Below are 15,684 nucleotides of genomic sequence, written 5' to 3'. Positions count from 1 at the left end.
TACAGCCTCACTGATGTTCGTACAAAGTTCAAGCACTTAGCAAATCGTTATCGGCACTCGTCCGGAAATAGAGCGGTTTAAGATGCAAAAGTGGACCATCACAAATGTGAAATGTTAGTGAGAATGGTGTTGTACAACCTAGTGCTGGGCACTCTGACATGTTGCTAAAGAATAACATGTGAAATTCTGTGTATATTGTCTGACAGAGGTGTTGTGTTTAAATAAGAATTTCCTTTCTTTTCTTTTCTCATTTCCCTACTCTGAACAGGCGCTTCAAAAGCAAAACAGGCAAATTAATACAAAGTCCTGATGATGATCCCAGTTCACTAGGAGCCAGGGATCAAAACGTCGTCGACATTTTTAGCAATTCTGTAATCTTTTCCATTGTGATTATTCCATTACAGTAATTGTTTGTCCGAACTTGCTTAAAATTGTTGTGATAATGCAAGGGACAGTTGGCTCCCACGCCCTTCTTGCCTGATATTCCTTGCCTTTTTCTTTTACTTTTCCTATTTTCTCACTCTTGAACCTCGTTTGAGTGTTTTCTGGATAGGTACAGGCTTGTACCCTATCAGATAATGAATTTGACCCCTCTGGTGGTCTTGTTTATCCATGCTTATATTTGAATAAAGCTTTTCAGGCCCGGCTGGGTACTGAAATTGTTTGATATAGTACTGATTGCAGTCTATATTCCATTCTATTGTTCATGTTGTTGATCCTAAGGACCGTTGTCTTTTGTAAAAGTTAATTTGCCCATGGTCCCTAGGTACCTCTTGGGTTCCCTTGTGACTACTAAAAAGTCTTGAGCGCAAACGCTGGTTTGCAAGGGCTCTTTATTGTCCAAACCCACACTGGGTCTGGGTCTCCTAGTACTACAATCCTCCCTATACTCCCATTTTTTCTATCCTTTTTCTCATTTTATAGACTGGACCGCATTCTGTTTGTCCCTTCTTTTTCCTTACCCCTTTATCTTATCCTAAGTGTCGCACTATGTCAGCTTATGCTTCACTCTACACAGATGACTATTTGAAATAACTTTGCTCGGGTCCTTCCTTACTATCAGAAAACTCAGAAGTTCCCAGTCAGGAGAATACTACAATCCCTGAACAGCTAGAAAAATTAAAAAAGAAGCAGGTCCGTTTGCAACTGATGATATTGATGCTAACAGACTACCTAAAAGCCGATGTAATTCCCTTAGGGCTACAAGTCTGCAATATACTGGGTATTTTCACAGATAATCCCAAATATACATCTAATTTTAGCTATATAGGAACAACTTGTTCACGCCATTGGTTGGCATTAGGCATTGACACTGCCGCTGAGACATTGAAATCCCTTGAGGTTGAGATCTCAGATATCCTAAAACAAATCCAGGATTCTGGTACATCCGAAGACAGCAAGAAACTCCTTGAACAGGTGGATAAGACCATTGCGGAGTACCACAAAATTGAACAAAATAAAAAATCCAACAAGATTAAGAAAGACATAAAATCATACAATATTTATTTATTTATTTATTATTACTTTATTTCGGCCAATTTGGCCATAAAAGTCACATACATACATAGAAAATAAGCAATCAAGCAATATGCATGGCAACAATTAATTAAAAAATGGTGCTTAGAAAAAATAGTTTTTACATTTTCATTCTAAAATACATTTCATTTTGGTAATGTAAGGATTTTATAAACATATACCATTTAATATTTTTCATTTTTCATTTTAAAATATGAAGGTTTTGTAAACATATACACCTGTCCAGCTCAAAGTACCTGTCCTTGTTTCTTACGGATTATATAAACAGAATAAAGGAATTTACTTATGCTAAATACAATGTACTGGGTTGAATTACTTTTCATGATCCTGTAGGCTATAGAGCAGGATCTGGTTCCCAAGAGGTTACACATTGGTTTTAGCCATTTCTTTCTAGCATTCATGTATGCACTACAGAAAAAAAACATATGAACCTCGTTCTCTATGCAGGCATTAGAACACATAGGGCAACACCCCGTTTTAGCATTCAATTCTCCCAGTCTTTTTTGTGCCCATCGTTCTGTATTGTGGTTCAGCATAAGTATCCCGTATCTGAACTTTAAGTAAAGGGTCTTTGCGATGGGTGGCTCTATCTCGTCCAGAAAAGATTCAAAGTGAAACTCATCCTTAAATGATAAAAAAACCTGAACTGCGGACCCAACACTACTTCCATCCACTATTTTGTCAATCATGTGAGTCCAGAAGGCTCGCTTGAGTATTAGTTTGGAAAAGGTAGGCAATTTGTCAGGAGTCTCCCACATTGAATATAAGCCCAGGAGTGTAAACCATGTTTTAATGTGCACTAGCCATTGGATGGAATTAAGAGAATCAAGAATCAACAGTTCTTGTGAGCCATTTCTGTATTCTATCAGTTCCGGGGTGGTCCAAAGCCTAACCCAGAATATTAGTGGTCTTAAAATAGCAAAATAGTCTGTTCTCCTAAAGTTCAGGTCAAGTTGGAGAGGTAAAAGAGGTGTACTATTTGGGACCCTTACAGTGGCACGCATGAATTTATTGTCCAGGCTCTGAACACTATTTTTTGCCCAAGGGCCCCATATCTCTGCTCCATATAGCACAGCAGATTGAATTTTAAATTTAAAAAGTTCTAAAACAGGGGTTACACTTTTGCTTGTGCTGGCATTCATTTTGCATAAGATCGGTTTGACATTTTGGGCATATGATATCTTACTTTTCTCGATTTGGGCCTTCCAACTTAGTTTCGAATCGAGTACAACACCCAAATAGGAAAAGTTTTCCACAGTACCTAGTTTTTGACTATTCAAGGTCAAGAACCCTCTGTCTGGTATACTGGGATTTAATGGCATACATTTTGTTTTGTCAGCATTAATTTCCAAGCCCTTTGTCAAGCAGTAGCAGCTGAAGGAGTTAAGGAGTGCCTGGAGGCCCTTTTTTGTCTGAGATATAAGTATTGTGTCATCTGCGAAGAGCAACGCAGGCACCCTTTCTCCATTAAGCTGCGGGGAATCATTGACACAGGCATTCAAATATTCGGGGACATCATTAATTGAGGTAACATACCCTTACTTACAAAAGGACTTCTATACTAATCGGGTATACTCCAACCCCCAACAGTATAGACCCTGGGGCAGGTACAATAGATGCCGGAATTTGGTAGGCTTCTCAGATACTTCAGCTGAATCGTCCGATAACTCTGACGCAGGTGAAGGTAGCAGCACCTCTAGACGTGGTGGTGCATATCAGAACACAGGTACAAACGCTTTTTTACAGAGAGGCCAACAAGGAACACCACAAAGAGGAAAGGTCAAGAAAACCCAGAGATGGGTCAACCCACCGGGAGAGCGGCGGACCAGGAGCAATTACTACCAATGGTAGATTCTGTTTCCGCACAGATAGAAACCATTCCTATATTTAACATCTGTAACCACTCCTTAGGAGACGACGAAGTCTCTCTCCTTAAAAAAGGACTGACCTTTGTACCTACAATTCCACCCAATTTTTTGGAGCTTCAAACGGAACTGATGAGGTTTTTCAGGCGTATTCGCCTGAAGGCATTTTTTCAACTCCATCCCAGCAATGAGAGTAAAACCTTAACTCCTTTCCGTCCACCTTCCACTTTCTTGCCCTCATCTGGAATGATTCCCCCAGAGATAATTACTTTTGAGAAGTTGGTATTAAAAGACCTTTCCATCCTGCAGAACAAACGAAGGTTTACACCTTATAATATCACATTGAAAGAGAAACAGGCTATTACCACACTAAAGATGAACAATTCATTGGTTATTAAGAGTGCGGATAAGGGCGGAGGAATCGTCCTCCAAGACCTTGATTCCTACACCACAGAAATACAAAGACAGTTAGACAATAGGGAACATTACCTAAGGCTAGCGTCTAATCCCACAAAAGAAATCCAGGAATTAATACATAAAATCACTACAGACGCAGTAGCAGAGGGCTTCTTGTCAAAGAAAGAATTTAACTACTAAAACATCAAAAGCCCCAGGACACCGGTGATATACACCCTCCCGAAAGTCCATAAAAACCTGACTTCACCACCAGGCCGCCCTATTGTCTCAGCTTGTGGATCAATCCTTGAACCACTAGGAGCCTTTGTTGATTTTTTCATCAAGGAATTTGTACCCTCCACTCCATGTTACGTTAGAGACTCCATGTCCATGATTTCGCTGATTGAACATCTTCCCTTTGATCCGGCAACAGATACTCTCTGCACCATGGACGTGGAGTCCCTTTATACGAATATCCCTCAGGTGGCAGCTCTTAAGGTTATTCAGAAAACCTTAGACACACGTCCACGTCCACATGCAATACCGACTTCATTCATCTTACAACTCCTTGAACTCTGCCTGACAAGAAACTGTTTTACATTCAATGGTCTCTTCTACCAGCAGATAAAGGGGACCAGTATGGGCGCTATTTTTTCTCCAAACTTGGCAGTACTGTTCATGAACGAGATCGAAAGTGAGGTGGTCCTATCTCCATCAAACCCCTTCTACTCTGGAATCAGTTTGTGGCGAAGATACATTGATGACATCTTCATGATATGGAGATGTGAAGTCAATGAACTACGCCACTTTCTACATTGGATGGATAATAACTGCTGTGGCCTTCATTTTACTCTCACATCAAATAAATTCTCCATAGACTTCTTGGACCTTACCATCTTTCACCAAGATGGAGTTCTTCTGACTCGTTTATTCAGAAAACCTACAGAGCGGAACACATTGTTAGATTATTCTAGTAACCATCCGAGAGCTCTTCGCGATTCACTCCCTTTCTCCCAGTTTTTGAGAATTAGGAGGAACTGCTCCTGCAGGCAGGATTACTTTAAGGAAAGTGCCATTCTAGCAGACAAACTCAAAGTTAGGGGTTACCCTAGGAGAATTGTTAAAAATGCACTCAAGAGAGCATGGTACAGACCCAGGGAGACCCTGCTTACACCCACTCCAAAGAAAGCACAAGAAAGGTTGGCCTGTGTCACGACATTTTCACCAGTATCAAACAAACTGAGAAAAATGGTACTCCACCACTGGCCTATCGTTAATGCAGGTGTATTAGAAATTGAACGTCCGTTATTTGCTTTAAAAAAAAGCAAAAACTTGAAAGACCATTTAGTCCGAGCAGCACTGCCAAGTCCCACTCAATCTTCCACGCTTGAAGCTGTATGGGGTCTGTCCCCCATTGTTGGACATGTGAAATGTGGTAACTGTAGCGTATGTGATCTAACCATTGAGGGAAAGACAAGGGTATTTAACAACATTACTTTCACAAGTTCTTCCCTCTCAAACTGTAACACGAGCAATGTTATATATATGGTTCAATGTCCTTGTAACAAAATGTATGTGGGTCAAACAACGCAGAGGGTTAAGACAAGGATCTGCCAGCACAAGAGCCGCATTCGATGCCAAACCCCCAATGCCCCACTTGTGGAACATTTCATCAATGCCAAGCATAAGGAAGATGAGTTGCGATGGACCATCCTGAAAGTACTAAAGCTGCCACCCAGAGGAGGAAACATGTCCCAACTTCTTAATAAAGAGGAACTAAAATGTATAATACTTTTGGACACAATACAGAATGGCCTAAATCGAACAGAAGATTGGGCTGGACTCCTTTAACTCCTCTGTGGATTGTTCTAAAGACTTTTCCAAAACTTTTTCTGAAAACGCAATTGAGGTCTAGTGATACAGTTAATTCTTGTTGATTGTATATTTTCCTGAAAATTGTAAAAACAATTGTAAATTGTATGATATATTTGATTTTAAGCTCTCAGTCACGGGTCTCTGATTGTCGATTCACGCAAGGGGCTCCTTTCCAATATGGCCGCGATAGTTACACGCATCCTCACTTCCCCTCCCTCGCTCACTTAAATGCACTGCGCTGTTTAGATACCGAAATCACTTCCCGATTCTCGCGGCGTCGGAACAGTGCCATTGAGCGCGCCGACTGATCACTGCTCGATTCGTGAGCAAGGCTGTAGCGACTGCAGAACAGCGGTAAGGTTCTAAGCCCCTGGGCAATTAACTTATTCTTTCCCTTAGACTTGGTTTTACTTACCCTAATTCCATGTCCCTTCTAGCGTGTGGATTAATTCCAGCCCACACCCCCATTTGGAAAAAGACTTTGCATCAAGTGACCGACAGCCATCAGCTCTCCGTCCATTAGGACGCTGAGGTAACTATGCACTCCCCTCGTTACAACTTGAGCTGCATGCAATATGGTTAAGCATTAACCCACCTTCCCTTATTTATAGGAATCATCCTCCAACCCACCAGCGCCGTTTCACCCCCACTCCTGACTTTTCGCAGTACAATAGCACTGACAGGTTTGTCCTCCGAATTATTACTCACGGCAAGACCGTTGTTTCGAGATAGGCACTTAGATTGTTCCGCCGTTTTGGTTCAAACGACCTGCATGAAAACAAACCACCTCACTGATGTTCGTACAAAGTTCAAGCACTTAGCAAATCGTTATCGGCACTCTAGCTACTAGCATGATACTGTCGATAATCACTCTTGTTCATTATCCACCAAATCGCGGTAGTCTTCAGCACACGTACCGCACGTGCACTCGTCCGGAAATAGAACGGTTTAAGATGCAAAAGTGGACCATCACAAATGTGAAATGTTAGTGAGAATGGGGTTGTACAACCTAGTGTTGGGCACTCTGACATGTTGCTAAAGAATAACATGTGAAATTCTGTGTATATTGTCTGACAGAGGTGTTGTGTTTAAATAAGAATTTCCTTTCTTTTCTTTTCTCATTTCCCTACTCTGAACAGGCGCTTCAAAAGCAAAACAGGCAAATTAATACAAAGTCCTGATGATGAACCCAGTTCACTAGGAGCCAGGGATCGAAACGTCGTCGACATTTTTAGCAATTCTGTAATCTTTTCCATTGTGATAATTCCATTACAGTAATTGTTTGTCCGAACTTGCTTAAAATTGTTGTGATAATGCAAGGGACAGTTGGCTCCCACGCCCTTCTTGCCTGATATTCCTTGCCTTTTTCTTTTACTTTTCCTATTTTCTCACTCTTGAACCTCGTTTGAGTGTTTTCTGGATAGGTACAGGCTTGTACCCTATCAGATAATGAATTTGACCCCTCTGGTGGTCTTGTTTATCCATGTTTATATTTGAATAAAGCTTTTCAGGCCCGGCTGGGTACTGAAATTGTTTGATATAGTACTGATTGCAGTCTATATTCCATTCTATTGTTCATGTTGTTGATCCTAAGGACCGTTGTCTTTTGTAAAAGTTAATTTGCCCATGGTCCCTAGGTACCTCTTGGGTTCCCTTGTTACTACTAAAAATAAATTACATTTACGGCAGCCATCTTGTAGTGTGTTACTTATAATACAATATTTCAGGGGTGTTATAGTTAGCTGGACATTTCACTCCTACAAATCCATTGAAATTCCTCAGTTATAGTTAGTTGTACTAACTGTAACTCTCGCGCCCGCAAACCATTGGTGATAATGTCACATATTATATCATTCATGACATGGTCAGTGATATCCCTTATGACATCACTGATGCTATCTCAAATGACATCACTAATGACATCACTGATGACATCATCCAGTGAATGTGGTTTGCTTCGATATTTAAATAAGTATTATATATATAGCAATCTGCATTGAAGACTGAGTGGCTGTATAAGTGTCTGGATGGAGGATTTAGTAGCAGTGTGATTGACTGTGTAAGTGACTAATTTAAAGTGTCTCACTTAATATATGAGATAGTGATTAAACTGTGTGCACATCTGTATCACTCTATCTCTTGTTGTGTAAACTACTACATAAGTTGGTTACTAGCTATGTGAAAGTCTATAAGACTCAGTGATTGTATGAGTAACTGTATAGAAAACTGTATACTTGTAATAGTGATTTTATAACACACTAAGTATGATTTACTATCTATATGAATAAATAAAGTGTTTTTTGTATAAATATGTAGCTTACTAAATATAAATATAATCAATTGTTTGCATAAGTGAGTAGGATTACTGCATAAGTGAATAGGATGTGTGCAGGCGTGTAATGTCGATGTAGGTGTATAAGTATATTTAATAGTGTTCTATTGATTTTTGTTTGCATGTATGAGTGAATCTATAGGTAAGTGATTGGATGTGTTTGTAGATGTAGGAATCACTGAGTGGGTTTTTAGAAACGTGTATTGGTGTCAATGGTTTCAAATATGGTACTCCATATTTTATAATGAGTGTTGAAATAGTCTATGATGAGATATATCAAATTGTCACATAGATGGTGTCATCAGTGATGTCATCAGTGATGTTATTTGACATGGTATCAGTAATGTCATCAGTGATGTCATTGACCATGTCATGAATGATGTAATATGTGACATCATCACCAATGGATTGCGGGCGCGAGAGTTACAGTTAGTACAACTAACTATAACGGAGGAATTTGAATGGTTTTGTATGAGTGAAATGTCCAGCTAACTATAACACCTCTGAAACCTATGGTTCTTTCAGTGAATTTCTAAGGTTTTTTAAATGCTAATTCCTAACTATAACCTGCTTGAAACCTATGGTTTTTTTCAGGGAATTCTGAAGGTTTTTTAAATGACAATTCCTACTTATAATGTTGACCACTTTCCCATATTTTCAACAAGTAACCAAATCTGCAATGTTACCTAAAAAATCAGGCAATAGTTCCACCTACCACTAACAAATTAACATCAACATTTAAGTACTGTAAGAACGTCGAGTATGTACTGCGTGAATTACATTCAACTTACACCCATGTTTAAAGACCAATAAGTGAGACAGTTTCTAATTATAAACTTCCCACACCCAACAAAATCAAAATACCCAGCACCACGATCACCACAACCATACCCACGGACCCCTCCCCCTTACTACCTCAGAGGCAGCGCAAAACAGTACTACAAACCTTTCCAAAATAATATATCCCCTCAACAGCACACTAGCTCAATGTACAGAGATGTGGCAACCAAGTATGTATAAGGGAAAGAACTCTAACATCAACAATAATGTACATAATGCTAAGGGGGTCATTAGGATGACGGGCGGACTTTGTTCGCCTGCCATCCTGTTGGTATGCGGGACCGCCCGCCATGAGGGCGGGGAGACCGTGGGGGGTATTACGATGTGCCCGCCACAGTGGCGGGCAAATCCTGTATTTTTAGCATTGTAGCAGGTGGTGCTCTCTGCACCGCCCGCCACAATGCTAAAAATGCATTTCACCATTTGCATTTACAAAGCGGCAGGCACTGCCCGGTGCCTGCCGCTTTGTAAATGCAAATGAAGGGGGGTACCACAGGTACCCCCCGTGTGTACCCCCTACCTCTCCTTCACTCTGGGGGCCTGCAGGGGGCCCCAGAGTGAAGACTGCATGCCTTTCCGTGGGGGCATCTGTAAACAGCCATCATAATATGGCTGGCGGTGTCTAATAGACACCGCCACCATATTATTCCTTTTCCGCCCCGGCCGCAAGGTGACCGGGTCGGAAAAGCAGCGGACGGTCTTTCCGTCCGCCGAGGTCCCCCCGCCATACTAATATGGTGGGGGGGAAACGAGAATGGATGTCGGGCGGATTGCCCCCGCCAGGCTGGCGGTGGCTACCGTCAGCCTGGCGGGGGCAATCCACCCGACATCCTAATGGGCCCCTAAGAGAACTGGTGAAATACTACACACAATTCACTATACAAAACCAAAAACGTTTCCGTGTGTAGATATACCATTGATACCTGTAGTGACTGAATAGTGGACGCAACCATATTATCGCAGACACTGGGGAATATTTCGGTCATGTAGCTGTGTTCACCCCCCCTTTGAAACAAAAGCAGAGTGGGCTAGTCCTACGTAAACAACGTCAACGTAAGACTATAAATAATTAGTCTACGCCTTGGGAGTGGTTCACTTCTGCAAAGAGAAGAGACTGCGCCGCAGCGAAGGTCCCCACCCTCCCACGTGGCTGCTGACTTGACCGCGTGCTTCCTCGATACAGGCCGAATGTGAACTCAGCGCCACAGCACTGCAGACTTATGTCTGTATCGACTAGTGGTTTCCATCGACACTGCAGACTGCATGGTTCACAACTTGAATTCAACTATCTAAATTTTTCTTCAGTATCTGTGCTGAGAACTGCCTTCAACCTATTCTGAGGTCAGTAGAGTTGACAACTTGATACCAGTTGCGCATCAGCACTACAGAAAACATTGAATTCAGTGTCAATTTATTTGAAGCACAGACAATTGTACTATGTCCTCAAAATTTCTTAAAGTTTGAACAGTAGGAAATTCAGCCTTCATTTATGCAGAGACAACTGTGCTTTATGTCTTCAGATTTTGTTTACATAAGTGACAAAAAGCATTCGTCCATGTCTGTGTCAACAACTGCCTTCAATCTACACTGCGAACAGCAGGGTTTACAACCTCAATTTGTGCCTCAACCTCCTCCTCCAGAGAAGTATACATCAATTGTCTGGAAGTTTTTTACTTTTCCTCCGATGCAGATGCTGTGCAGGGGTGATCCTACAAAAAAATAGTCTTGTGGAACAGAAAATATGAGGAAACTTCTTCTGACAAAACATCCGGAAAAATCGCAAGAGAGAAATGAGGATACTAAAAGATTTCTGCCTTTGATTTACAGTTCGGTCAGTAGAGTTTACAACTTCATATCAGTGGTGCAGAAGCACTACAGACAACATTGAATTCAATCTCGATTTATTTAAGGCAGAGACAATTATACTGTGCCCTCAGATTTTGCTAAAGTATGTGACAAAAAAAAGCATTCCTTGATATCTGTATCAACTACTGCCTTCAATCTACACTGCGACCAGCACGGTTCACAACTTGGTACCAGTGCCGCTTTACCTCTACAGACAATATTAAATTCATTCTCGATTTATTTAAGGCAAAGACAATTGTACTGTCTCCTCAGATTTTGTTAACTGTGACAATAAAGCATTCCTCGATGTTTGTGTTCACTACTGCCTCCAATTTACACTCAGCAGGGTTCACAACTTGCAGTCAACTTTGCATGTATACTACGGACAGTAGGGAATTCAATCTTTATTTATTTAATGCAGAAACAATTGTATTGTATGTGTTCTAATTTTTTTTAAATTCACATGAATTATCGCAAAGAAGAGTAAAGAGTTTTATGTCACGGTGAGACATACTAGCCCTTTTAAATGTCCCGGAAATATACATATTTTAATAATGTATTCTATCTTCTACTTCCACCATGATTGCAGATGATGCAGTCCACCCTAACATCTACATTGCGAACAGCAGGGTTTACAACTTGACTTTAATCGGTTAAACCAAATGCTCCCAATCTGCAACATCGCCACCAGACATACATCCCCATTTTCAGAAAGTTAGAATGCACTACGTGAAGTGCAATCATTTAATTTGTTCTGGGGATCAATCAGTAGACCTAGTTTGCAGAACAACTGATAACCATCGATGGTAGTTCTTTTTTCCCCCTCAAAGTACATTGAATCCAGTATGCAACATTCAATGCTTTGAGTGCAGCCTATTCAGACCACTAACTCAGTACACCATAAATAATCGCCCGAGGCTTTATTAAGGCAAAATTCAATAGTCAAAAAACATTACCCCCACTGCGGCCTATCCAGACCACGCATCATCGGAAGTTGCGTACACGCTCAGTCTCAAAGGTACTACTAACTCAGTGCACCATAATTCATCGTCACATGGCCGTAGTCAGGCAGAATTTAACTGATTCTTCATTCATTATTTATACACTACAGTACCAAAGAAAGTATCGTCCCTCAACCTACACAAAATCACCACATGGCCTTACTAAGCCAGAATTCTCACAGGACAAAAAACATTACTATTAGTACGGCCTGCCCAGACCACACATCATTGCAGGGTCCACAGAACCTTGTTATTTCAGGTACCACTAACTCAGTGGAAACCGAACTAAGTATAACGCCTATCAAACCCTACACAATATCCCTTTATTATGCCTTCTTTAAAAATGTATTTTATATCACTAGCACACTGCACACATGTTCTATCTTCCACTTCAATTATGATTGCAGATGATGCACTCCACCCTAAAATCTACATTGGGGACAGCAGGGTTTACAACTTGAATTCACCTTTGCATCTACACTATAGACAGTAGGGTATTCAACCTTGATTTATTTAATGCAGAGACAATTATACTGTATGCCTTCAGATTTTGTTAAAATAAGTGAAAAAAAACATTGATCCATAACTGTACTGACTACTTACTTCGATGTACACTATGCACATAGGGTTCACAACTTGAATTTACCTTTCATCTACACTACAGACAGCTTTAAATTCAGCCTCGATTTATGTAAAGCAGAGAAAAAAATAATGCTGTTGCACTGCTAGTATTCACAAGTTCCTTCAATCATTGCATTCTATGAACTATGATAAAAAACAATGTAAAAAATTGCGGCAAAATGTACCTAGCTCCACCACCGGCAATACCAAGTACCTCTGGAACATCACGTTCATCATCGCCACCAGACATATGTGCCCATTTTGAGAAACTTAGAATGCACTACGTGAAATGCAATCGTTGAATTTGTTAAGGGGGGCAATCAGTAGACCTAGTTTACAGAGCAATTGATAACCATTGATGCTTGTGTTTTTCCCTCCCCTCCCTCAAAGTTCATACAGTCCAGTATACAACAGTGAATGGTTTAAGTGCAGCCCGCTCAGACCACGCATCATCGCAGGGTGAGCACACAATAAACACCACACATACCACTAACTCAGTACACCGTAAATAATCGCCACGTGCCCTTGTTAAGGCAAAATTCAATAGTCAAAATACATTTTTACCAGTGCGGTCTGCCTGAATCACGCATCATCGCAGGCTCCACACAAACCGCACCTACTTCAGTGCGCCACAACTCATGAACCCTTTACAATAGAATGTTCTGTACATTATTTCACATACACTGTTCCTACCTTTGTACAACAGAAGTCATAAACAGTTATGATTAAATATCTCTATATGATATAATGATTACTATTCTATTTGTTACCAACAACAAAGTAATAAAATGGAGTCGAGCACATGTGCCCGTATCCACTTGAACTATTTATCTGTCTCTGTGTATTTATTATGTTTGTAAAATGCTGCTCCTCCGCCCTACCACATTACATCGTGCTATAAATAGCATATGCAACCAACTTACCTGTGACAGTCATTGTTGGCTACTCCTCTTTTTTTTTTGAATTATATTTATATAGCGCAAAATCAACCCAAAACTATACCAGCTATTTACATGAGCACCATATTTACAATACATTTTCAGGCACGCGTACATTACGTCATTACTCTACAATACCAGGATGTGGACGCAACTCCGAGACTCAAACACTGATTTCCAGCATCAAGTTCTTCACTCCACCTGAGTGACCACATACGTATATATATTAGCTGCCCTTCATGTGCCAAAAGCTGCAACTAAAACCTTTCACAGCCCTGTATTACTACAGCTCCAACACTCCACTGAATGTACAACAAACATTCATAATCGCAAAAGTGTGTCATGTCCACCATCTTTTATGTGTGCAACTATGAACGAATATAGAGTTAGTGGTACCTCGTACCTTCCATGTTGGCCAAGTTGTAGAACTTTACAGATATAATGACACATTTGCGTTTAATATACGGGTGACGTCAGCACTATAAGACGGACACCTGAATCACTTGATTTCTCATATAGTTCCCAACGGGATCACACCCATACCTCCTGAATCATGGTTCAGAGCCTCGTGCAGCCCTTGTGTTCGTCAGGCCAGCCCACTCCGCTTACGCTTCCAGGAAGAAAAGAAAAAAACGAAACATTGCCCAGATTTCCATTGTACTGATTCCTTAGTTCCAGGTCTAGTAGTCAGAACGGCACACACACTCCCTCATGGCTGGTATACACTCACACCACACCCATCCAGCGGATCCGTCACTACACATGTGACCCTACCTATGAAAAAGACGGGGCGTACGTGCTCTACGCCATTTCAGAGTTGCTCCCATCCCAACCGCTGTGATGGCCTGTCCTACTGGTTCAAACGCCTCATGTAGGCCCGAACTACAGAACAAGGGGGCCCACTACCACGTGCATGGCCTCTTTGATCACTGAGCTAGTGGTACTGCAAGGACTGAGCGGGTGAAGAACCTGCGATGATGATGATGGGAGCATGAGTATGTTATTAGCCATAGCGATATCAAGACTCAACACCATATGTGAGACTTCTTGGTGGCAGATTGAGACCACATGATGTAGAAGGTGTCCTGTCCACGAAAAGGTGAGCAGTGAGGCCTGGGTGCGCATCAGAGGGAGTCGATGGGCTGCAGCACACTGGATACAAAAAGGTGACTCAGTGATTTAGACGAACGCAGTCCTATATGGTGTATCAAATTACATGTATATATGTTTTTTCCAATAGCAGGAACGTTTTTATAATCGGTCGAACATATGGAATATAAACTATACAAATAGTTCTTTTAAATGTGAGAGGGAATGTGTGTGAAAGGGTGATGTTATTCAACTCCACATTAAGATAGAAACAATTACCAATCATAACATCTTTCTTTTACTATCTTTTAGATGTAGAGCTTCAGGATGCATTATGTCCCAGCACGTGGTGAAAAACACACTGGTGACAAAAAGTTGAGCTGCAAATATTCTTTGCAGTCACTCTCTCACTTCCTCTCTCCTTTGATAAAAAAATTACACACAATGTTAACTTCCTTTTTATTTTACAGGTTGTGTTTCACAAATTGGCGTCCCCCCCAACACCTCTAAAACTCAATGTTCGAGGATTCTGCGATGATGCGTGGCCATCGTGACAATGTTTGAGAAGGCGCTACGACACGTGGTGCACCCTCTTTGAATCACACCAATGTCACGAGGTGAGCAAAAAAGCGTGTTTCCGAAACAAGTCATCTGTTAAAGGAGAGAGTGGGTAGTGTGCAGCAGCTTCACTGCGTAGGAATGTACAATTACCTCCAAGCAGTGACAATAGATAGATTACCACAGTCTGAGAGGCAAATCTACAAGCCCCTTATGCCACTTTTGTATGTACTATACTATGACTAAATCTATATACTATATTTCAGATCACTAAACTGGAGGATGCACTATGAACCAGCACGTACTTGGACACACAACCAAAGCAAAAGGTGAGCTACGAGTATTTTCTCCACTATTAACTGCTCCACCTATAACTTTCTCTTTCTCACAGTTTTAATGTAGTTTTCTCTCTCTCTTTCTCTCTCTCTCTCTCTCTCACATCGTTTCTCTTTCTCTTTTAAAGTTATGGCCGCTGCTATCCACTCTGCCATGACCAACCAAAGCTGAGTTCATGTTGTGAATTCTGCTGGTCACAGTGTTTACACAAGGTAAGCAGAGCGGCCTAGATATACAATCCTTCCAATTAAATGCATTAGAAATTAAAGAGCTTATTTACAAGCCCCTTGCACCACTTTTGAGTCACTTTCAACATGAGAAAAGTAACACTAAAGTGGCGCGAGACTCTTGTAAATAAGCCCTAAAGAATATTGTCCTGCATAATGACTTGTTCTCTCACCTAATTCTGCCTCATCTCTGAATCATTTTAAAGACCTGTTGATCAGTAATGT

This window comes from Lissotriton vulgaris, chromosome 5 (assembly GCF_964263255.1).
Source record: "Lissotriton vulgaris chromosome 5, aLisVul1.2, whole genome shotgun sequence".
Taxonomy (NCBI): Eukaryota; Metazoa; Chordata; class Amphibia; order Caudata; family Salamandridae; genus Lissotriton; species Lissotriton vulgaris.
Note: the sequence above shows the minus strand (reverse complement) of the source record.